Source organism: Sparus aurata, chromosome 14 (genome assembly GCF_900880675.1).
Source record: "Sparus aurata chromosome 14, fSpaAur1.1, whole genome shotgun sequence".
Taxonomy (NCBI): Eukaryota; Metazoa; Chordata; class Actinopteri; order Spariformes; family Sparidae; genus Sparus; species Sparus aurata.
Genome location: NC_044200.1, coordinates 5,900,173 through 5,924,163, shown reverse-complemented (window position 1 = coordinate 5,924,163; position 23,991 = coordinate 5,900,173). Strand labels below are relative to the sequence as shown.

The following is a 23,991-nucleotide window of genomic DNA, read 5'->3' as shown; positions in this document are numbered from 1 at the left end:
CTGAAACAGGTTAATGTATGCAGTCATGATGGAGCCTCTATAATTACAGACTTGTACTGTGACTAGATGATATCTGACATTTCATAAGACCATAAATAACAACGGTAAACATGAACACTGCACTTACTCATCTGTGCCTGTAGATGTTCTCCATGTCCCACCGCACATGTCCCTGCTAAACCTCCACCAGCCACTGGGTGTCACTCTTTAGCCAAACGCGCATGCATGCATGGATCTCACAGACTGGAGACGGATCTAATAAACCTGTACGGTTTAGATACGTTTTACAGTGCGCATCCAATATAATCAAAGGAGCACATTAAAATACCTCTACAGAAAAGCACCTCCGTGATAACATCAGTCCAAACACACCCAAAGAGCCTATTAAAGTAAGTCTACATGAGTGACTCAGAGGCATCCTTCACATGGCATTAACGTGATGTTACATAACCATTCATAATCATTTCCACCACCACATCCACAAGTTTAATTTTAGAAAAGATACGTATTCATCACGCTTAATACTGACTCACACTAACATGTGAATGGCATACATGAGGGGGGGGGGGGGAAGTCATCATCTTAATACTCAGCCCCTTGAAAGGACATCTATCATAATTACGTATGACGTGGAATACGTAAATGATCTCTATTAAAGATCTGAGGGGTTCAGCTGGACTGATTTTTAGAGCAACAAGAGGATTGATCACATGTTTGATGCTCTTTCCAGCCAGGCAAATCAGACGATCGCCGAGCAGAAACAAGGGAGGAAGTCTTCTCAGGCGTCAAGTTACCCCGTCAGCAATCAGAGACAGGATATGGAGTGACCGGCCTTCAAAATAAAGTCAAGACCAGCGCATTGGTTTTAGAAATAAATTATTTCTACTCTCGCTATTGATACTACCACCAATCATAACAACAATATGCACTTTCTTAGAGTTATATTATTACTTAAATCATAAAGTTAATTGCAAGGAAGGAAAGTGAATACAACCAGAAAGGGAGACAATTTTTTAAAAATGTTTTTCTATAAATGGTGTCAAAACAATTAATCGGTCATTAAGCACAACAACAGTAATGTGATTATATGGAGCATGAAAACGATCATCGTATGAGTTTAAGATGTGGTATGTGATGTGGTAGTTATTTCCCAAAAGGCCTGGCAAAAGATTTCTTTGCCATGTTTCATATACAGGATTTATTTACTTCTATGTGTGCAATTAAATGTCTAACTTTTGGAGATGTTTTGGGTGTTGCCCCAAGAAGAAAACGGAAATATTTTTAACCAAAAAATATTTATCTTCAACCTTTTCTTTTTTGTGCCATTCAGAATTTAAAAGGTGCAATTTCTCAGAATATTTAAAAACATTGCAAAGGGTGTACATTAGACCAACACTGCTTGTAGCTGGATGGCTATCAATTACATAGCTAACTGCAGCTACAGTTAGAGGTTAATGTGGTGTTATGCTGTACCCCTGTTTGTTTATTCCCAGGTGACCAGTTCTTACAATGCTGCACCTTTACTGTTTATTGTATTAAGACTATTACAATAAAAGACAACCAGGCAAGGTATGCAAACAATTTTAATGCTATTAAATTACAATTAAATAATATTACATGTATATATACATTTATTTCTAAAAAGCCAGTTATTTTGTGAACAGATAAATTGTTTGTGTTTGTGGCTTTTAGTTTGAAATTTGTAACCGGAAGTATGTTTAAATCCGGGTGACTCTACATTGGACCATTCAAGCCCATGACAAATCGTGCAGGCGGGCTAATGGCTAACAAGTTGACTGAATATAATGGTAGAATATATATATAGCAGAAAGCATACTGCAAATGGTAAAGTTAATTTTTAACTATCCAAACTTTACTACCGGACCGACATGGCGTCGCTGAACTGAGGAGCACGCGCGCCATCGCCAGCAGGACCAGTGAACACGCAGAAATAACATTAAAACGTCGTCAGCTAACAGTTAGCAGACAGACCAACGTCCCCGAGGACTGACTGAATATTTACAGCCAGCGGTTTCCTTCCGTTAGCCACTACGAAAACCTACCGGGAAGACCCCCAGCGGAGCAGCGAAGGTTAGTGCCACGCCACCACAACAAGTGAAACACAAGATAACACATGCTAATGCTGATTAAACGCAGCTAGCTTAATTGCTAAATCGCTGTGTGTGTATGTGTGTGTTCTATGGCGAGTTGACAGCCGTGACTCTGCAGTCGGCCAGTGCGTACTATTATGTAATGAACCAGGGTTAGCGATTGCTGAGCAGCCTCTTCTCCATCTCCGATCTTCGCGTCGGTCTCAAGTCATACTCTAGTGTGAACATTTTGAGGAACACAAGCTTGTTTGGAAGTCGTGCGGTTAGGACGCGGTGTGCTTTTTACGCAGCGAAGTGGTGAGTGGCGGAGTATGCTTAATTTGAATGTCTGTATGTGGGAGAGTTAGGGAAGAAGCTGTGGATTTTAAAACCGGTCTGCGATCGGCGTTCTATTTAAAGATGTTGGTCCTTTTCATTACCCGACATCCCCTGCTGACTATATATTAACCCCTCCTGCATCCTCCTCAAACACATGATCCTGCTGCAGTGTTGCATGTCTGCTGCCTCCGCGGCCCCGGTGCTCAGTTACCGCTTTCACCTGGAAGGAGCCAGGAGCAGAAACAGGAGACTGGCCGGCAGTGAGGACTGTTTCTAATTGTGTCAGACAACTGATGCATCCGGCACATCCTGGCCTGTAATCAGATATCTGATATCAGCCTGTCATGTTACCAACCTGAGATTGCATGGAGCTTCCTACCTCCTTCCTACTTGAATTTGATTTATGTACTTGGGTAGGTGCTAAATGAGGTTATTATAGTTGAAAGCTAACTCTCTGTTGAAGCGATTCTTCCATCCTTTGAGGCGGATGTGGGAAGTCACGCCTTTCCGTCATGAAAATGGTCATATTGAAAGACACTGAATCGTGCAGTTACATTGTTAACGTGGGCCAACAACTCTGACCTTGGGTTTTAAAAAACAACTGCAGAGAATAATAGTTGGGTGCAGTCTCGTAGTCCACAAAGCATTTCTGGAGTTTCTCAGCAAAACTGTTGCAGCTTTCTCATAAAGAACTGAAGTAGATGGGAGCTTCTGTTAAAAAAAAAAAAAAATAAATAAAAAAAAAAAAAAAAAAAAAATATATATAAACAACTGAAACAACCCCCCTAAACCTGGCTCCATACAGCTCATCCGGTGTAATTCAAGTCTCTTGAAGCCTTGATATCCCAAATTAACTCGAAAATAACTTATTTTCAACCTTGACGCACGGTCGTGCTGGTGCACCCACTTCCAGCGGGGTGCTCACTAATACTTGTAGCTAAGCAACTGCAGTGACGAATTCGCTTTAAAGAGGATGTAAATAGTCCTGTCAAAACAATTTGGATCTTTGGGGCCTCTGGGCACTTGGATGATTATCTGCTACTTATCACTACATTCATTATTTTTTATGCACAACCTTTTTTAAGCAAAATCGTCACTGTAGCTGCTAAGCTACAAGTGTTCACATGCACCCCCATCTGAAGAGGTAATGTGAGCTTGACTTCACGCTGAGGAGTAAATTGTGTCTTTTCACAGTCATCTTGAAGCTTGAGCTGTATTGAGTTATTTTCTGTTTTTTTTTTTTTTTTTTGTAAAACAAGTCCCCATCTACATCAGCTTGTTAGCAAAATGCTGCAGGACTGTTTTGCTGTGAAGCTCCAGAAATGTTTTTTCGTGGACCTGTGAACTTTCCTTCCACACAGGGTGAGTAGATAAAGACCGAATTTTCATTTTTGGGTGAACTTCCCTTTTAAGCTAACTCGAAATTGACCGCAGGTGATTTGAGTCAATGATGCAAGCACCAGTCAGTTTATTATTGTGTGTACCTGTGCCAGCTCGGCCTCTACCACTCACATTCTGTATTTCCATGTTTTCCATCCTCTGCTTATTTGCATGTAAATCCCAGGCTTTTCCATGCCAAACAGCTGAGGTGAGGCTCGCAGTCCAGGGTCAAAAGAGCGACCTGCTTATTTGCCAGCCAAATGGAGTTTCCATTCTGACGTCCTTGAACTGCAGCTTGTTGCCTGCACTGCACACTGCTCTGGTAGACTCATGTTGCTCTAAATGTGAGGAGCACCAGCATTGTTTTAATTCTGAGAAGCAAAGGAATCCTGCAACAATTCATGCAAAATAGTGTCATGACTTATTAAGTAACACTGCAGAGCACTTGGACTGCTTTTAAACGAAATGAATATCGAGCAACAGCGTGCCAATTTCTGAGTCAAAATCTTTAGTTTGCAGAAACCACAATTCTTCTTTAGTGTAACCTGTTAGAAATCCCTGATGGAGAACTGTGTCCATGGAAAACAGAGCTTTTGTGGAACATTTACTTTGAGACGGACTGTTATGTTAATGAAGCTGATTAATTATGCCAAGTGCTGAATAAGAGGAGAGGCTGTTCCTTTGGATACTTGCCATCTCACAAGGCCTGGTCTGCACAAAGCTTTTTAAGTGGCTGCTAGGTTCCTCTATTATATGAATAATTATTTCAATACTTTAGATAAATTGGGCGCATGCGTACGTTTCTGTGCATGGTTAAATCATTTTTTTTTTTTTTATTGATGTACATCCACACTTGTAAGAGTTAAAAGGTGAAGTCCTGTGTACACGGTTGATTTCATCTGCATTCTATTGTTTTATGTCAATGCAGCAGAAGTCGTATAATGAGGGTAAAACAGGTAGAACAAAATATGGCCAGCAGGTTTGACTGTTTATACAGTTATATATATATATTACCAGTAATGGTTTAATGAGCATGAAAGCTTTTTATCAACACCACCTTGTTCTGCTTACACTTTCGACACCCTTCCTGTTATGAAAAAAACAGAGAACAACGTATCAAGGGAGGTTTACATTGTATTTTGACTCTGACTGTATTATGTTTCATTGTAATCGGCATTGCACAATTAATCGAACAATAGTTGAGTTTGAAATATTGTATTATTGACATGTTTTGATAATGTAGTGTGATAAAACAGAATTATAAAGAAGTATTATGGTGCCGCAGGTATGTCACAGCAAGCAAGTCTTATTCTCCAGATGTAATAAGATCGAAGCGTGTGCAAAGGTGATTTATTTGTCTTTATGGGGGTTTGCATATTCACATGTCAGTCTGTGAACTCCTTCATGCTACACAAACATTCAGTTATTTATATACACATAAACATAAACATATTTTAAAAAATTTGCATCTGGGTTAATATTAACAGCAGCAACAGGATGGTGATGATAGTGTGGTTCCTGTCTTCATATTTAGGTTTTTGACATCTGATAACCGCTGTCTGTCAACGTTGACTGCGTTGGAGCACCAAGCATTATTGATAGAAAACACAGAGTCCCCCTTCTTCTCTTCTCCTCTGTTGGTCTGCCTGTTGAGTGCAGCAGCTTGATCTGGGAGGTTGTGGTGGAGACATGTGGGCTCAGCAGTCTCTCATTTTACCGTTGTTTGGCCAGCCTGAGTCCCATTTGTCCATTTGGTATCCCTTTGATCGGACATTACCCAGGAGCAGAGCCGACTAGACGTAGAAGTGGAAGTATGATCTTTTTGCTTTGTTGGTGAAGTCTGCAGTTTGATCTGGGAGCAGTACTTTCTGATGTTAAATTATTTTATACAGCAGTGGTTGACCTGGTAATGCATTCAATGCATTTCTCTAGACAAATATATATTTTTAATTCTAACGTGCTTTAAAAATTGCTGAAACTGTGAAACTGATCTTCATGAGTATACAAAGGGCACAGATAGTGCTTATCTCAGCTGATACCAGTAGAGCTATAAGCCTTGTGAAGTAAAGCATGCGTTTAGCCCTTAATCACAGTTACAATCTTTAAAGGGCTTCACAGCAGCCACATTATGAAACAATAAAACAGCCCCTTCATCTCAAGGCTCTTACTGAGCAAATATTCACCTGTCAGCAAGTCCCACAGCAGCCTCGTCTGTGTCTGCCTCCATACCCTAACACCATTACAAGCCAGAACAAATGCTGTGCTGCTCATGAAGTTATTGAAATGCCAAGGCCAGAGCATCAGCGCTGCATAATCTTCCCAGCTGGGACACTGAGGCCACTGGCTGTGGTTTGGTTGATTGGATGCATTCGCTCTGACAAATGCCAGATGTGCTCGATGTGAGATAGTTGCCTCTCACTTCTTGTCAGTGTGGATTTATCCGACAGCAGCAAACAAATCAGGTTACATTTCAGGCTGCTTAGTTCAACAGCCTTTATTACCATCCACAAGAGCGTTAACTGAGGCTTACCAATGAAAACAGCTGTTTTCATTCCAATGAAATCAGTTTATTGTGTACCTTTCATTTCATTGCCTCGGCCTTCATTGTTCCTTGAAGCTCGACTCCCCTTGGCTGCCATACATCAAACAAAACCGAACAAACACGCCTTTAATTTGCACCTGTCTCCAGGGATAAAAGCTTAGTTGTAGATAAGTGTGTTTCTCATGTCAGCCTTGTACCAGCTCCACTGCTGAGCAGGATTTGTTATTTGACAAAGGGAATGTGGGCGTGTGAAGCCTTTCATGAATGTCCCAGCCCATTAACTTCAGTGTCCACCCTCGTCAGGCCCCCAGAGCATCGCTTCAGAGACCGGGGAAACCTTATTACTGCCCACCTGAACTGCAGCATCCTTCAATATTACAGAAAATTAATTTTGACAGTTGGTTTCAAAGTTACACATAAAACACAAAAATCCATGCTTTAGTAGGACTGCACTGTATGTTACATTCAGGGCCAAAGTTTAAAACATCATTTTGGCAAATAGCTGGTGCCGATACTGATGTGTTTTTGTTGTTGTTTGTGTAATTTTATTTATTTTACCTTTAGTGTTAGGGAAGCAAAAGCTTCATCATAAAAAAGTAACAGAACCTTTTTAGAGTCATTCAGCCCTTCAGTTTACCATCTTTGAAAGAGCACAAATTAATAAAAATGTATAAAGCTACCTCTAATATAACCTTGTAACACATGAGAAATTTTTTTTTTTTAAAGGTACCTCTTGAAAAGCATTTTAGGGCAGCTATACAAATACCTACTCAATAAAGAATTTTTCAATATTTTCTTACACAGGCTTTACTGGCTGTGATGGCCAGTAGCAGTAGAGTGTGCCTGTTCAAAAATGATGTGACGCATCAGATAAACATTCCACAACATTACAACATAATGTAAAGTAGCTATAATAATATAATAATGCTCCCCCTGTAGAAAACATTGAAACATTGTCTGTTCCTTTCCTTTTGATAATCACGAGACCTGAGCGTCTGTCTTTGGTAACATGAATCAGTCCTGGGCCTTACCCTCCCAGAGGAATCTTGCATTGCTGCATGAGTGACATCACAGCCACCAGACATGCAGATGACACCACTTCCAGTGCGCATCAACAAAAGATTGCGTCTGAGCTAATGAGATGACTCATGAAAGCATGGCTGGAACTGTGGGTGCAGCCTTTGACCACACCTATGATTGTATAGAGAGAATTCAGCGGCACCAGAATATCTACAAGAGGAGACAGAGAAACAAACGAACATCCGGGATAAAACATGGGCATGTCTTGCAAATGATTGCCAGTGCACCATGTTTTAATGTGAGACATTGAAGCAGAGTTGAGTGGACAACACTCCACTGTTGCAGCTTACTGAAAGGATCAGCAAAAAATGTCCTTGGGTCCTTTGAACTCGATGGAAACAAAGACACAGCATTTTTCTTTGCACTATTACTGTACCTAATGCACCCTGGGCAGTGAGTTTTGAAGGTGTTTTTAGGTGTAGTGGCTGAGTAGTAAACAAAAAGAAAAAGGACCTCAAAGGGATCTTTGAAGAGAAATGCTAGACCGGATATTTTGGTTGAATGAACAAGTTGCTGGTTCTCAGTGCTCTTGATGTTTTTCTGACATTCCCAGTTGGTTGTTACATTCCCATTTTCACAGCTCTTCTTTGTCTTTCTATTTTAAAGGTACAATGTGCACAAAATGGACAGACCCTTTTCAAACAATCAAATAATGAACTCATTTTACCAACTGAATGTGAAGAAACAACAGACGTTATGTCAAAGACGTCCATGAATTGTGTTGCAGAGAGGTCTACTGAAGTTAACCAACTAGCCCCGGCCCATATGATCTGTAACGCCACTTTGTACCGCAAGAGGTAATAGTTTGATAGCCAAGTAGTAGCAGTTGGGAGATGTATGTGAGTGGTTCACAAGCTGTCTTAGCTATTAATGTAACAAATCAACAGAATAAATTCACAAAATGTCAGGAAAGTAAATGTTTTACATCCATTTTCCTTACCAAGCAGAAAATACAATGTACTTCTGAATTTAAATTTCTAGCTGCTACAGCCAGAGAAAGACATGCAATGAAGTATAATGAGAGTCATTAGCAATTTTATTTTGATTGACTGATCGATTAATCAACAAATCATTGCAGTTCTGCTCGCTTGTAACACTGGGGTGAATCAAGGGGAAATGGTGGTGGTGGTCCTTCAAGGGAGGGTGTGTGTTTAATGAACTGAGATAAAAACAGTCATTCTTATGCACGATAATTACTCTGTCAATCAAACAAAGTAATACTCGCAAATATTTAACGATTAACGAGTCACTCTTAAATGACTGAATTTCTGACTATTTGCATGACAAACATGTCAGGCTTTGTTGTGAAGCAGGAGGAGTTAACAAGTGTTGTGCATCCTCTGCTTTCTCCTGTCCTAATTCACTCATTCAGACTCCAGAGTCCTGTGCACAGCTGCAGCTCTTAGAGGGATGTGCAGTGCATTGTGTTTGATGAGCCAGTTTGATACAGAGGGATGTTGATGCTTTGTTATGCTGAGCTCTTGTTCACAGAGAGGGCTCAGTGTTCGGCATGGATACAATTTCACATCACGTCAAAGAGGTAGCACCCTCTGTTATGGTCAACAAACCTGCACCAGCTTTAGCTTTTGACAGGTATTTATTTCAGGCACAGTGTGTTGGGCATCTCCTCTGTACTGTCTCCAAAAATCACCTCAGGTCCGACTGTAATAATCCCTTTGGCCTAAGCTGCAGCCGGGGGGGAAAGGGACAGCGTTTGTGACGCAAACTCACGTACTTAAGTCACATGCATTATTCACTCAGAATTTCCACCCGTGTGTCACATCTCTCAACTTGCAGAGCTTTCTAAGTAACACGTTAAGGTTATTTAAGCCAGTCATGACTGACCAGCATGGAAGCTGAATGACTAGCATTTAGTTCCAGTGTTACAAACATTTGTAATGAAAGGCTCAGTGTCAGTGACAGGATAATATTAGTGATTCCCCTAAAGTGCTAGCAGTGACAATGAAAACAGATTTAATGTTTGTGAATCTTTATCTCCATCAGAGACGTTGCCTGAATCTCATGGCTGAACATGATCAAAGAAAAACTTTTTTGAGATAAGTTTTATTTTTATCTCTCTGTTTCACTTCTGTGCTGTTCTTATCAACATTTCATTGTTTTAAAAAAATTCCTTTAGCCTTATCACTGCTTAGATAAGCTATCTTTGTGGGCCTGTCTCTACACCTTCTGTTCAGGTTAGGCAGGTTTTACTGAGTCTCTGGGCATGGATTGGGTGTATAATTGCTGTTATTTGTGGGAAAGAATGCCTCTTACTTCAACAATGAGATTTTAAACTTTGAGGTATTGTTGAAGAACTAAGCCTTTGGCTACGCTCTGCCCTCCATCTCACTTTGAACTCTAGCAGAATGCACTGAGCGGCCACGCTTGCTGCAAAACTGACTCCACATTACAAGTGTTTGGTCTTTGTCACCGGCTTCATTCTCATTAATCCCCTTGAAGATGACTTTTCATTGCAATGGTGTAATCTCCTCATGCGGTCATGACTTCTAGCACCATTCAGTAAGGTCAGACAAGCTCCCACACCCACTCAGAAGCTCATTTGCATTCGATCGAGGAAAACAATTAAGAGGGTAGTTCAGAAGGAATATTTGGTTCCCGAAGATTGGTGACTTGGGATAGACTCATTTTACTGATGACTTTTTTTATATATACCAATATCAATTGTAATTTATCAAGAAAACTAATATACTTATATACTCTGTTGTAACAATAGAAGACTTGGTTAAAACATTTTAAATAACCAGTCATGGAATGTAACCAAATATAATTTAATCAAGCACTGTCCTGTTCGAGGTACTCAAGCACCTCAACATTGTACCTCAAAATGATCTGCTACTTAATACTTCCAGTCTAATACATTTTGGAGGCTAGTGTTGTACATTTCACTCCACTATATTTAACTAAGTTTCAGATTCAGATTATTATGTATTGATAGGATATTACTTGCAACATGAAATCGATCCATTGGATCAAATTGAACTCCCTCTGGAGTCTCACCATTTTACATGCTTGGTTGACCAGGCATTTAAGGTGGTTGCTTGGTTTAGAACCATGTCCAATTGCATTGCAAATTTGTGTGTTAATTCCAAGATAGAGAGTAGTGGTTGACAAATGGCTGTTGGCAGCCAGTACATGTACAAGCTGATCCCAGTAATAAAGCAAGTTTTCTGTTAAAAGTATAATACATTTTAAGTAAGCAGTGTTTACAACAGTAGTCCTGCATTTATGTCAAGAGATAGGGATATATATATTGCTGGTTATATGCCTTTTCTGATCATTCGTTGCTGTCTTGGATGAGCCGAGATTCTCGTCCCTGCACTACAGCCACAGGCAAATGGATAGACCAGTCCCTGCTGATGCTCCACCAGCGTTTTCAAGCTCCATACAACTGTGTAATTCAGTTAAATACGATGCATCTATCCGTGGCCAGATAATGGGAGAGAGTGAGAGAGACTGTTGTTTTCTTTCCGTTGAGCAAATTATATTTAGAAGATGTCTTTCACATCAGTGAGAGGATATTCGGAATATTTAGGAGTGTTGATGGCAAGTTTTAAAAACGGCAATTTGATTGATTTTACATTTGGGACATTTTACGGAATGTTATTTTGCTATTTCGCAGATATATAGTAGCATGGATTTTTGAATCGATGGCATTTTGTAGCGTCAAGCTCTTGTGGAAAACATACTGTCTGTCCCTTCAGGGGAACAACACACAGACCAGTAAAGGGGCAACACGTAAAGGTCATGGATGTGCTCTGACTTAAACATGAAAATTAATTTGAAATGGGATGGAGCATCTCTGCCACAGGGTAACAGTGGTCAGGAAGGGTGAAGGGCTTTGTTTGCTTATTAAAAAAAAGAAAAAAGACAGAATGCTTTGGGTAATATCCATCTAATATCTTTATATCTATCTAATTTGATCAGCCTAACATGTGAATTTACTGATGCCATGTTTTATCAAATCTTGTCTTATCAAAACAACCATGGCTATTCAGTGCTATGGTACATGCTTATTGTCAGAATCAGTAGGGGTGGGAAAAATAATCGATTCTTAGATGAATCGCGATTCGGACGTGGATGATTCTGAATCGATTCACAAATGTCAAAAATCGATTTTCTACATGTTAATTGACAACGTAATGTTGACGGAACGCAAGAGGCGGAACTCAGAACTGCGGAAGTGCAGCGCCCGGACAGTTGACGGCGTGCTCACAACAAAAAACATGGGATGTGTCGTGAATGTCTGTACTCACAAACAACTCATAGGTGGAACGTCTGAGGCATTTGTTTACGCCGAGCGGCTCGAGAGCAGCGTGGAGACCGCTGTTGGCTGTTAGCTGTTAACTGTTGGCTGTTAGCTGTGGCGTTGAGTGCGCAGCGTCCAGGTTAACTTGCGACACCTGTAACTAACTATCGGGGTATTTCTGTCATTCTGCCGTGCGCTCAAATGGTTACTTAAAGCCATCATTCCCAGCCGCATACATCGTTATTAAGCTGAATCCAAGTCGATGTGAAAACTGTACACTGTCACACAGCCCGCGCAGTATGTTGAAATCCAGCCCGAACTCAGCGTGAGGTCAGTCAGCTGTGGCAAAGTGTGAGACGTCCAGATCAACCTGTGATACAAACACCTGTATCGACCGTCGACCAGCTGCAGCTGTATTAATGTACTACATGTATGCTGCTACAGGAACACTTTTCTTTTCCTTTTGGTTCTTTGCAAAGCTGGATGTTTGCTAGCAAATGTAACCTTCCAGTTGACTTGCCACGTTTCTTTCATTTGTTTTATTGATTAAATATATTGGAAGTAAACTAAGTATGGATCATTACAAATACTTTGCTTTGAAAGTACCAAGTAGTCACACAGTGAGAAAGTAGGAAGTGATTAGCAAACTCAGATTTTATTTATTTATTTATTTTAAATCGTGCATGGAAATGTACATAAAAAACTTGCTGCATCGAAATACAACGAGAATCGATTTAGAGTCGAATCGTTGACCTCTGAATCGGAATCGAATCGAATCGTGAGGTGCCAAGAGATTCCCCCCCCCTAAGAATCAGAGTCAGAAATACCTAATGATACCTGATCGCCGAGGGAAAATTGCTTGCGTTATTTGCGTTATTTGCGTTACTTGCATTACAGCTGCACACCAGCCTCAGCTCTGACCTGCCTATTCTTCCCAACACTCACAGCTGGGTGCTTTTGTCAGCAGCATGTTTCTCTTGTAGCTGGACCAATACATGCGCACAACACTTTTCAATACAGAAACACATACCCCATGCATGTGGTTCACACACACACACACACATACTGTACTTAAAATCACAGAGACAAGTGAACAGACTGCTTGCAAATGGGAGGTTATGTTTCCTCATGTCCGCTTCCAAAAGTAGTACCTCTTATGCTGTCCTTCTTCATAAGCTTGTATGCAAACCACTTTGTGCCATAAAATGATGATTTGCAGCACTAGAAGCATCCACTGGAGCATAGTATAGGCGTCAGTGCCTGATAACATTATGTGTCCATAGCGATGCACCAAAATAATATGGCAGGTTGGTGTTGAAATAGGACATGAGGGAAAAGATAGGGAGGATTCATTTTGATGTTATGAGATACAAGATATTATGAACTGTGTGTCTGTGATCAGAGGCCCCATGGTGGCTCTGAAGCTGAATCCACTTTTCCAGGAAATTTGAAGACTTAACAGTCGGCTCTGGTCAATTTTGTTGGACGTTTATCATCATTCTGGAAATAATGTAGACTGTTTATGTCTACTCTGTCATGACAAGTTGAACTTGCCTAAAAATCCTTAGAATAAGCCTAGCTTCATCTAAAGATCTTCTTTGTGCTTAGTAAAATAAGTCATTAAGCACCCCAAAAGGCTAATTGTGCACTATAAAAACTCCCATCACAAATGCATAAAAACTCAAAAGTTAGTGGAATACCAGTAGCACAGAACTCATAAAAGAAATAAGTAGTACCATGAACACAAAGGAGAGAAGCAATTTAAAAAGATTGAAAGCCAAGTCCTTGTGTTTGGTGATTCCCATTGTACCATAGTGGTTTTGCTTTGTTAAATGTACTTTCAGGCAGGTCACAAGCTCCATGCCCTTTTAAAGGTTAAAATAGCATCTAAGTTCTGAGTTTCCCCTCAGGAAATGGGTCAGCACTCACAATTCTTTCTTTTTCATTTCTAATACTGAATCAGAAAATCCCTTCAACATGATCTCAAATGCCAAACAGCCAACTGCAAACAAAGGCAGTGATACGCTGGATAACATTTAAGTTGGTCCCTTATGGAGGATTTTTTTTTTTTTCACTGAAAGGCTGCTGAATGAGTTTTGTTGGCCTCAAGTCCTGGGCCAGTGTCATTTTCTATTTTCAGTAGCGCTGTATGGTCACATGTCCCTTACAAATAAATGGACAAATGGAGTTAGTCACAGATAAGAGCCAGTTGGAAGTAACATGAGCTTCATATGCAAGTATTATTTACCTTATGTTCACTGTTACTCTTTTTAACTTCGTGTTCTCACGATACTGAAATTTCTAACTTTGATTTAATACCTTGAAAAATATCAATATTCACTACCAATTTCAATAAAATATTGAAACGACAATAACATTTTTAGAATTGTATTTAGATATAAAGATATTAAGGCTGTAAAATGACACTGAGGTATGACTTTTCTTTTATTTGCTAGAAACAGAGAGCAGCAGAAAGAGTGAACGCTGAATATCATATTTGTATTGTACTGGTCGTAAATGTTCTCTTTAGATCAGGCATTTAAAAGTAATGTGATTGTCAACTCTCGGTTGGAAAGAAGAGACAGCGAGATAATGCAACTGGTACCTGTTTATCAATACTCCAGAAATAAGTTTTAAAACATTTTCTCATAATCCAAATCAAATTATGTGTTAAAATTGGATTTTTGACAATACTAGAAGCATGTGATGTAGCACCACTTCCTAAAAATACCTCGATTATTATATTATATATTGCACAGGCTTGCCTGACATTATATTGTATGTTTCATAGACATGTTAAATAATTTTAAGTGGTTTGCCACGATGTAAGCCAGAAGATTTTTGAGGACGAAATTCTATAAGTCTCTCAGTTATTTCAGATGTTAAATACAGTCTGTGAGTGTGTGTGTTTAAGGGCTCTTGTGGAGTTGCAGACTCCACCACATTGAGGTCATATCCAGCAGAGAATGCTTCTATGTAAAGCTTACCCCACTGTCATTGCACACACTCACAGAGGGAGCTCTCACTGCTGCTCCGCTGCCGACACCGGCAGCCCTGCAGCACTAGCCTACATTTCAGAGGAGGAGGAAGAAAAATATGGTGATGTCATCTCTATGTCTCTCTCCCTTTCCCTCTCCCTCTCTCTCTCTCTTTCTCTCTCTCTCTCGTCCTCTCTCAGAGGCTGTGTTGTGAATATAATCATGCTTTTTGCTACCCGAGCTGCATGAGGTAGGTCCTCCATTCACCTCCCTTGCGCTCTCTTCCACATGTGCATGCTGCATCGGTCCGGTCGCCTACAGGCTTTCTGTGTTTGTGCCTTTTAAATGTGCCCGCACTTGACGTGTGTGTTCCTGTGTTTTGAATAATCTTAAGGCTTCGTTGAGGTGTTTTCACGCCGTTTTTGTGTGTAGGAAGGCTCTAACAGATGCTAATACATTGGACTCGCATCACATTCCAGCTTGACGGTGTGTCCTGATGCCCGGCTAGGTAGTCAGAATGTGTCTGGTGTTGTCAGACTGCAGATAGCTGTAGAAATCCCAGACTGAGACAAGAAGGTGATTCATATTAGTCCAGCTTCTGACAGCACTGATCATGTAGAGATGATGTCTATAATCCTGTTTTCCAGCACTCTCTTTTTTTCCGCCCTGTGTGCTGTTCTTTAAAGGTCATTGTCAGGGCACAGGAATATTGTCTGCCATCATGACCTTTGCACTCATTACTTTCGCATGATTTCTGTGAATCCCATAAAATATAAAATATGAAGGATCTGTAGGCTAAATGTACAGGCATCTCAGCCTCACATCTTGTCTGTCTTTTCTGTTATGCAAGAGGTATCACACACACACACACACACACACACACACACACACTCACAAAACGCACACACATTATTCAGCTTGGGCTGTGTGCGTCATACACGTTTTCACTGTAGTGGAGCTGTGGCTCTCTCTGTGATTTTCCTCCCTGTCTCTGTGGCAGGGCTGGTTCTCCGCTGTCCTCCGCGAGCTTAACAGCCAGTTAAATAGCCGAGCAACCGCAGTGTTTCTCCTTTAAGGGGATTGAACGGGGCACCACAGTCTCCTTGACACCACAGGAGTTCAGACCTTCTCATCCCTCTTCTCGTCCTCATCAGCATTCCCGTCCACTTGTCGCTCTGATGGATCAGATAAATGGATGTTAGTGAGTGCTGAGTCATCTTTTTGCATTTCAAAAGTAATACAGGTTCAATTTTGCAAGGTGACACTTGTTCTGGTTCCCTATACGAACACGAGAGATGCTCTGTCGAGGGAATTTTGCGCTCATTGATGATATTAAAGCAACATGGGAGCACCGTTTTTACAGAAAGCAATACTAACACATTATATAAGTCGGAATCAGGTTTGTTTACATCACCTTGTCTCAAGTTGAGCAATACTCCATCTGGCTGTGCTGCTGTTCTTCATGTTGTATAGTGGCAAGGACGTCTAAACTGACCTTAATGGGCTGCATGTGGCACATGAAACGATAAGACATTGAATTTCTGTCAAACCTTTGCCAGAAGAGTAGCAGCTGATGTGGTTGCATAAGCTATTACTCAGGATGAGCTGTGAAGTATAAACCGATAAATATCTGGTAGGAACAAATTATGTTAAAAGACACATCTGGTGATATTCTGTATTTCTGCTATTGTCAACAAATTTCATGAAAAGACCCAAAACAATGTGTTCTACTAACAAGTATTGTGTGTGAAGCCTATTAGTTCCATCATTCCTTACAGTGAACACTCACACACTGGAGTCTATTTTGACTCCGTCTCACATATACCGCCCTGCTGCCACAAATAGTCAGTAGAGCGACAAATATGTATAGGTCCCTATGAAACGCTTCTTAATTACACTTGTTGCAGTGCCAAACTGTTGAAATCACGTAATTATTTAACTTTTTTGAAACAAATGAAATTATATGTTTGTGGCTTGTTTTTATTCGTTGAGAAGCATTGGGCTTGGGGCTGATGGGTAAACTTGCTGAGAGAAAATACTGAGAGACAGACTAGCATGTTGTTGGATTTGATCTGTTTTTTTTTATTGTAAGAAAAGTCTATAATAACCCTAAGCTTATCCTTTAAACTGCTACCTGTTGGGAACCTTTGCAGCAAACACCTAATTTTGGCAAGTGCAAAGGCAGTACTTTTCCCCAGAGCTATACTGATAAATTGGATTGACTGATATAGACTACATTAGACTATTGAAGGAAAAAATTGGTGTTGGTATATATGCGTGCAGATGAGTAACACGAATTTGCTGTCCAAAAATGCCCAAATCTCTTTTAGATTGTTAAGAAAAATGTCTTCTTTACATAGCTTATGCATTAGAAAAGCAGCGACAAGTTCTTTTTTCAACAGTAAAATGTTCGTCTCCGAAAAATCCTGATAAGTTATGACAAAACGCTTGTTTGTCTTCAGCATTACTTAAAAACAACACTTTCACTCAAAATATCCATATCATATTTATTAAACTCTACAATAAATGTCTGTATTTACCTCCAAAATTCAAATTGGTTGGGCTACATGGTTTCAGTGATGCCAAACAGTAAAAAGAAGAAAAAAAAAAAGTGCTCACTGACGCATGTGTCGTTTTGGCTTCTGAAATAAATGAATTGGCGGCCATGACCATTCAGCTCAAACCGGTATGCTGCAAGTCATGTTTTGGACAGCGTCCACTGTGTCTCTCTTGGGAGGGAGCGGGGCCAAGAGTACATTTCTAGAGTAGGGAAATAACCTCAAGACTATTTTCCACGTTTGTTATTTCTGGTCAGATTTGGCATAACAAAAGCCAGACTTCCATTCTGGGTGAGAGTCAACCTTACTGTGTTTACATCATTCCTACCTGGTAAAATGTACATCCACTCTTTTAGCCAAACCTCAAGGAAGCTCCCAGATAGTTAATTGTGGAGGGGACAGAAATTATGTAGAGCCATCTTGTGTTTATGAAAACAGGATCTGTTCGGAAATGTGATTAAATCTGTGCTACAGGAATAGCTGCCAGATAATATTTAATTGAGCAGTGCTGGAAGTTCTGCAAGTCTGTGTCATTTTTCTGAGCCATAGAATGATATTTTACTGTTCTGTCCTGCTTTGTCCCCTTTTTAGTCTCCTACATGTACAGTATCAGATTTCACTAATATTTATACATTTCTATCTTCGTCAGAACGATAAAAAAAAGTGACTCTTGACCTGGTGAAACTTTGCTGGATTCTCTGTGGTCCAGCGAAGCAATCCTCTGCCTCTGCATACACGGTTGATTAATATTCCTCACTCCCTGACCTACATGGATTAGTTCTGTTTAAAGATGTCTCCCCCCTGAGCACGGCACCAAACTGGGACAGGCAGAAGATTACAGTGGACCAAGTGACTTGAATTACTTCTCTTTATCCTGTTGTTTTAATTTTCATAGAAAGCATTTTTGAAAACATGGTTTGACCAGCAGCCTTTCATTCCTACAGGCTGACATTTTCTCTTGAGCTATTTTATCTTTAAAAACTGATGCCTAGTAGATTTCAGAGTTCTACGTGTCTGTATTGTGTGTGAATGAGTGTAAATGAACAGTATTGAATTGATGAAGGATCAGTAACTATAGTACTGTAGGGGATAGAAAGCACCAGATGGAAGACTCAATGGTATGTCTGTTGGCCAGGTTCCAATGTAATAATACTTAATTCTTAGAGTGACTTCTATCAAAGCTGCACGTCTAGATGGGAATTAGGATTGTAACCAGCCATGCATTAAAGAAAATGTAAAGGGCTGTAGATGGTGGACTTGATGTTACAGGTGCTGATGAACATCAGGTAGAAAGTTAAATTGCATTAAGAAGTGATGCGCAGCATTGCTCTCTTTTGCTTGTTAAACATTGGTAACGAACAATGCTAACATGCATCTAAGATGCTGAAAATGGTAAACATACCTGCTGAACATCAGCATGTTGGCATTATCACTGAGAGCATGTTAGCGTACGTCAGTGTTTAGCTGAGGGCACTTCTGTGCCTGCACTGTTCCTGAGCAGCTATCATGGCTGGAGACATTTGTCTAGATATAGCAATCCGCCATTCACCTTGATGAAGGGTAGCGCTAGTCCTGCATTCTTCCCATAGTCGGTCAAGTTCATCCCCAGCATCCTAATAGCCTGAGGCTTAAGTATCTGGCATCTGTGGAGCCAGCACAGGTTATTTGCAAGCAACAATGATATTTTGGACTGATGCGGTGGTGTGAGCAACATTCATTCCAAGAGATGATTTCAGCTTGTGCAGATAATCACAAACTGATAACATGTTATATATTTAACTTGCATTTTGCTGATTTGAATGGTATTCTGTGCTCTTAGTCCTCACTATTTCAACAAATAATTTCTACCTGAAGCAAACAACTCCACAGCAGCTCACCTTTTTCTTTTGAAAATCTTGAAAAGGCAGCTTTTGCTGTGAGAGATTCTTGCTGGAGATTATCCTAAGAGCTTCATCGTCACTTATTAGAGTGGAGGCAGCAGTGGCCTTGTTAAGAATTATCTGAGTGGCTGGTCGTTGCTGCAAGGAGTGGTGATGAAAGAGAGATTGAATCCTCAGACAGAAACATGGAAATGACAAATGTTTGTGCTGTGGTTTGATATTTGATATTCTATTACTGATGCGGGGAAAATATCAGGGACCAACATGTGACAGTGTTACTGTCTCATCCCTGACTGTTATCATTCATCTACGGTAGCATGATAGCACACCGTATGTCTCACTTAACCAAGGGTAATCATTTCCCAAACACTCAGCGATGACAGCAGTGATAGGCCTCTATAGATTGGCTTCTGGAGCTGTCAGAGAGCTGCCTCCCCCTGTCGAGAACAGACAGTAACATCACTACAATCAGCTTAGGATCCTGAAATGATTGCTGTCCTTGTATGCCCTTGAGCTGAGCTCTATTGTTAAACTAAAAACAATCAAAATCAAAGTATTTCACTGCTGCACAACAATAGTGATAAGCTGTCCAAACAAATATTTTTTGGTCTGCTCTCATTATTTTCAAACATAGTATTTTCCAGAATTTGGCCTGTGTTTTTAGTACAGCATACTGTTTTGCTAAAACTTCAAAGTTTATAAGATTAGTAATTTGTGATATTTATGTTATTTGACTGACTCCTGTTCATGTTGTCCAGTCCTAATTAAAAGCCAAATGTCACCATGATTAGACCGTAATTGTAAGTTTTATGGGATCATCATTGCTCTGCAAGAGACTAAAGACAGTCTGTGAGAAATGTTGTAAGTTCAAAAAATTGTCTATATATTTTTCAGAAATAGTATTCAAAGAAGATATCACATAACTTAGAAATAATTGATTGAGGCATTTGGTGTCATACCCCTTCGGTGGGGTGGGGATTTTAAGTATCTCGGGGTCTTGTTCATGAGTGATGGTAGTGAGAGATGGATAGGCTATTTGGTGCGGTGTTAGCAGCACTGCTGCGTCCATCTACGTTCCAACCCTCACCTATGGTCATGCGCTGTGGGTAGTCACCAAAAAAACGAGATAGAATAGAAGAGAATAGAGAATAGATGCGGATAGAAGTGACAGAAATGAGTTTACTCTGTAGGGTGACTGGGCTCAGCCACAGAGATAGGATGTGGAGCTTGGACATCTGTTGGGGGCTCGGAGTAAAGCCGCTGCTCCTTTGTGACAAAAGGAGCCAGCTGAGGTGGTTCAGGCATCTGATCAGGATGCCTCCTGGCCGCCTCCCTTCGGAGGTTTTCCCAGGCACGTCCAACTGGGAGGAGACCCCAGGTCAGATTTAGAACTCGCTGGAGAGATTACATATCTCCTCCAGTCTGGGAACGCAGCGGGATCTCCCAGGAGGAGCTGGAAAGTGGCTAGGGAGGCTACTGATCCTGCTGCCACTGCGACCCAACCACAGATAAGAGAAGGAATGGCTGGATTTTTACATGATTCTTTACATAAACATTTTTGCATTACTTATTATGGTGGCATCACACAAAATCGACAACTTAAAGCTTTAAAAGGTTAAATGGGTTGTAACACTGGTTTTGTCACATGTTTAGTAAGACTGAGATCATGTTCAAGATGTCAAGGGGAATACCATTTGTAAAAGTCATTATATCAGCATGCTAAACATTAAAAGTATAAATCTGTTAGACAATGACTTTCGGAAACAAAGTTGATATTGTTGAGTTGTGAAGCATTTTTAATGATAGTGAATATTTCTCATGCAATGAACATTGTTAATATTCTGACACTCTACCCATCTTGGCACTGTGTGATCATCCCATCTGCTCATCTGTAAATCCAATCATGTGGCAAGAGGTGCATATTCACATACCATATACTGATGCTCTTGAACTAGAGTATAAATCAGAAAATCTGTCTGTTATTTCCCAAGGTTTCCCTCCTGTCTTTTGGCTCTGTGGAGAAACCCCCTCAGCTAGTGTTTCCGGCGTTGCTTTGGGGCCACTGCCAAGCCACAAATTTAGGATTCCCTGTGCGCTTGCCCTCTATCTTTGGCAATGATTCAGAGCTCCTAGCTAGCAGACTGCTGCGGTACGACTGAAACAGATTGTTATGTGCCAGCCAGCTTGTGTGAAAGGGCAGAGTGTCACTTAAGTGTGGGTGAAAGTGAAGGCATCCGAACCACAGCAGACTGGATTGCCTGTCAATGGCTTGTTCATTGATTCTGTCACTGATAAGGTCATAATCGGATCAGTCATAATCAGAGTTTGGTATGGAAATGGAAAAAAAAAAAGTGATTAGGAATTAATTTTGTATCCAGTAATAATTGGACAAGAATAGAACCAGATTGATCAAGGGACACAGCTTTAAGCCAAATGCTAATGTCAGGATGCTAAGCAGGTTAAAATGTTAGTTGGCTAGTATCAGTTTCCGGTGCAGACAATGACTTTGTTAATTCATTGGATATCAGACCGACACCACTGATTTGTCAGATTCCATAGTCAAATTTTTTATGATTGTTACATATGTAATAATGCAATGTTAAGCCCATAGCCAAATGTTGTATCACAAATCAACCTGCTGGTGATCCTGGAGGAATCCTGTGGAAAATGTGAATGAATGTACTAAATTTTAATGGTGATCCATGCAATTGTTGTTGGTATCCTTCACTCAAAAGCAAAAATGTGAAGATCCTTGCCATATCCGCATAACGGCAGCTGCAAATAGACAGCAGCCACAGAGCTAATGTGCATTTGGTCATCCAAAAAAATAAGCTGCAGCAGAAGCCAAAGCACGCATTGTGTTGCACCGACAGAATGTGGAAGAGAGTGTGAACTAAATACTGAAAATGTAAGTCACTAACAAACGGCGAACTCAAAGGGCACCAAGTTTATGCATCCCAGAGGGAAGTTCAGTTGTCAGTGTGGCAACACACTTCAGAGACAACATAATGGCAATAAAAGTTGACAAAGATTAATGCAAGAAAATGTTTACCTCACTTTGCACTACATCAAAACATTCCCTGTAGTCACGGGCTCTGATTTCTGTGTTATTTTCCCACCTCAGCTGTGTGGCTGCCGCTCCAGGCTGAGTCATGGACTGATTGCTAAAGCCGGTTCTGAGACAGAGTGGAAAGCATCTGTCTCTGTGTGACGGGTCCTTGAGAGCTGAGGCCAGATGAAGTGTATGTGCTGGCTGGAGCCAAGAGGCTATTGGAGCAGTGGAGCGTTACATTAGTAGAATGACTGGTTGGGGGATTTAGTGACCTTCTCTTTGTCAGGATGTCCTCCTGTCCTTTGTCAGATATTAGGCACCATTTGTCTCTCAAGAGTCTCCTTAAGCTACCTCCTTCCTGCTATCTTTCTTCTACTACCTTCTTGGCACCTTTCCAAGGAAACTCATTTATGAATATTGGCAAGAGCTTCCCACCTGCCTCTTTTATGTGTGAATACCACATAGACATAGTATAGTATAAAATGACTTTTTAGCTGAACTATACTGGATTATGAAAACTGGCCTCTGTGAGTTAGAGCGATTTTCATTTGAGTTGTGTTGATCGTCAAATAGAATTTCATAGAAACACTAAACTGAGTGATTTTAACTAAAATCCTGCAGAATACTGATTTTTCAGTGCTTGCTCTCGGTACAATGCTTCCTCTACCTGTTTTTATTTCTTAGCATCTGAATCACAAACTAATTTTCTTTGATCAATAGTCTGGCTTTAAATGATAGGAATTTGAAATATCCTTTCTGTGTCCGCATATGGCTTTTATTTCCCTATTTTAGCTAAGCTTGTGCAATTTTAGCATTTTACCATCGTGTTTTGAATGAAAAAGGTATATCGCCTCTCACCCAGAGCTGCCTCATCTTCAGTTTAGCGTCTTCATGAAGGCATGAGTTGGCAATTTTTTTAGTTTCCTAACTCAGCCTATTCAACACAGTGCAATTTATAAAACATCACAGAATATAAACCTGTTGAAGGGGAATATAGAGGTGTTTTCATCCCTCTGCGCCAGCAATAACCGTGGCTTGGAGTGCTGTGGCAGAAGACATTATGTTAATGTGTTGTCCATCCATCCCATCCTCTTGAATGCAATATCTATGCCATGCCTTAAGGTAATGTCTTAAAACTTTGCACAAACATAATTTTTAGACTCCAGTCTGAACCAAGTAGATATTATTGCTCAAAGGTTACTGTGACCTCACGTCTGTAAAGTACAAATTGACTCAAGGATGAACTTTTTCGGCACAACCCGGTAAGTTTGATTGTAATTATGATAATATAGGATATAAATGATGAAGTGATGATATTTTATATCCAAAAGGTCAACGGACAGCTTAAGTGTGACATGATGTTCTGTACAAACACTACCCAGTATTCAACAGCATTACTGATTTTGGATGGATGGCATTTGGATGAATACAGAATTGGTGACACTAATCTTTGGTCCCTACCTTGAGCCTGTGGTGACGTATAGATCTTCCGTGCTGCCTATTTGAGCATGTGCGTGAATCCACCTTTTAGAATTTGTCGCTTCTTTGCAGCAACATCCATGTATGAAGCTTTGCAGTCAAACAGAAGCTCATTGGTTTTTCTGGTATTTGTTTCAAGTCATTGCAGCATGTGATGAAGCCCTCTCGGTCCTTTTGTGCTCCTCTGTAAAAATAGTCTCAAAGTGAAGATGGCATGTCTCTCACTGAAATCATACTCCTCAAAATAGTGATAACACCATACAATACACGCCATATGGTTTATTAAATACCTTCAAAATCTTTTATGAGTGTGCACAGACATTGATGTAAACTGCAACGTGACTGG

The 23,991-nt window shown here is 40.4% G+C and overlaps 1 protein-coding gene across 6 annotated transcripts in view; it reads left to right on the top strand.

Annotated features, from left to right (window-relative positions):
- The first annotated feature begins 1,738 nt into the window (after nt 1-1,738).
- The window catches only part of osbpl8 (oxysterol binding protein-like 8), a 97,462-nt gene continuing 75,209 nt past the window's right edge, over nt 1,739-23,991 (top strand). For 3 of the 6 annotated variants that reach the window (XM_030439798.1, XM_030439796.1, XM_030439792.1), the window contains exon 1: nt 1,739-2,091. The gene's annotated coding sequence lies outside the window, so the exon portion shown is untranslated. Of the gene's footprint in view, nt 2,092-2,194; nt 2,409-14,777; nt 14,798-14,876; nt 14,927-23,991 lie in introns of those variants that run through there. The other 3 variants (XM_030439794.1, XM_030439793.1, XM_030439795.1) reach the window with 3 other exon arrangements.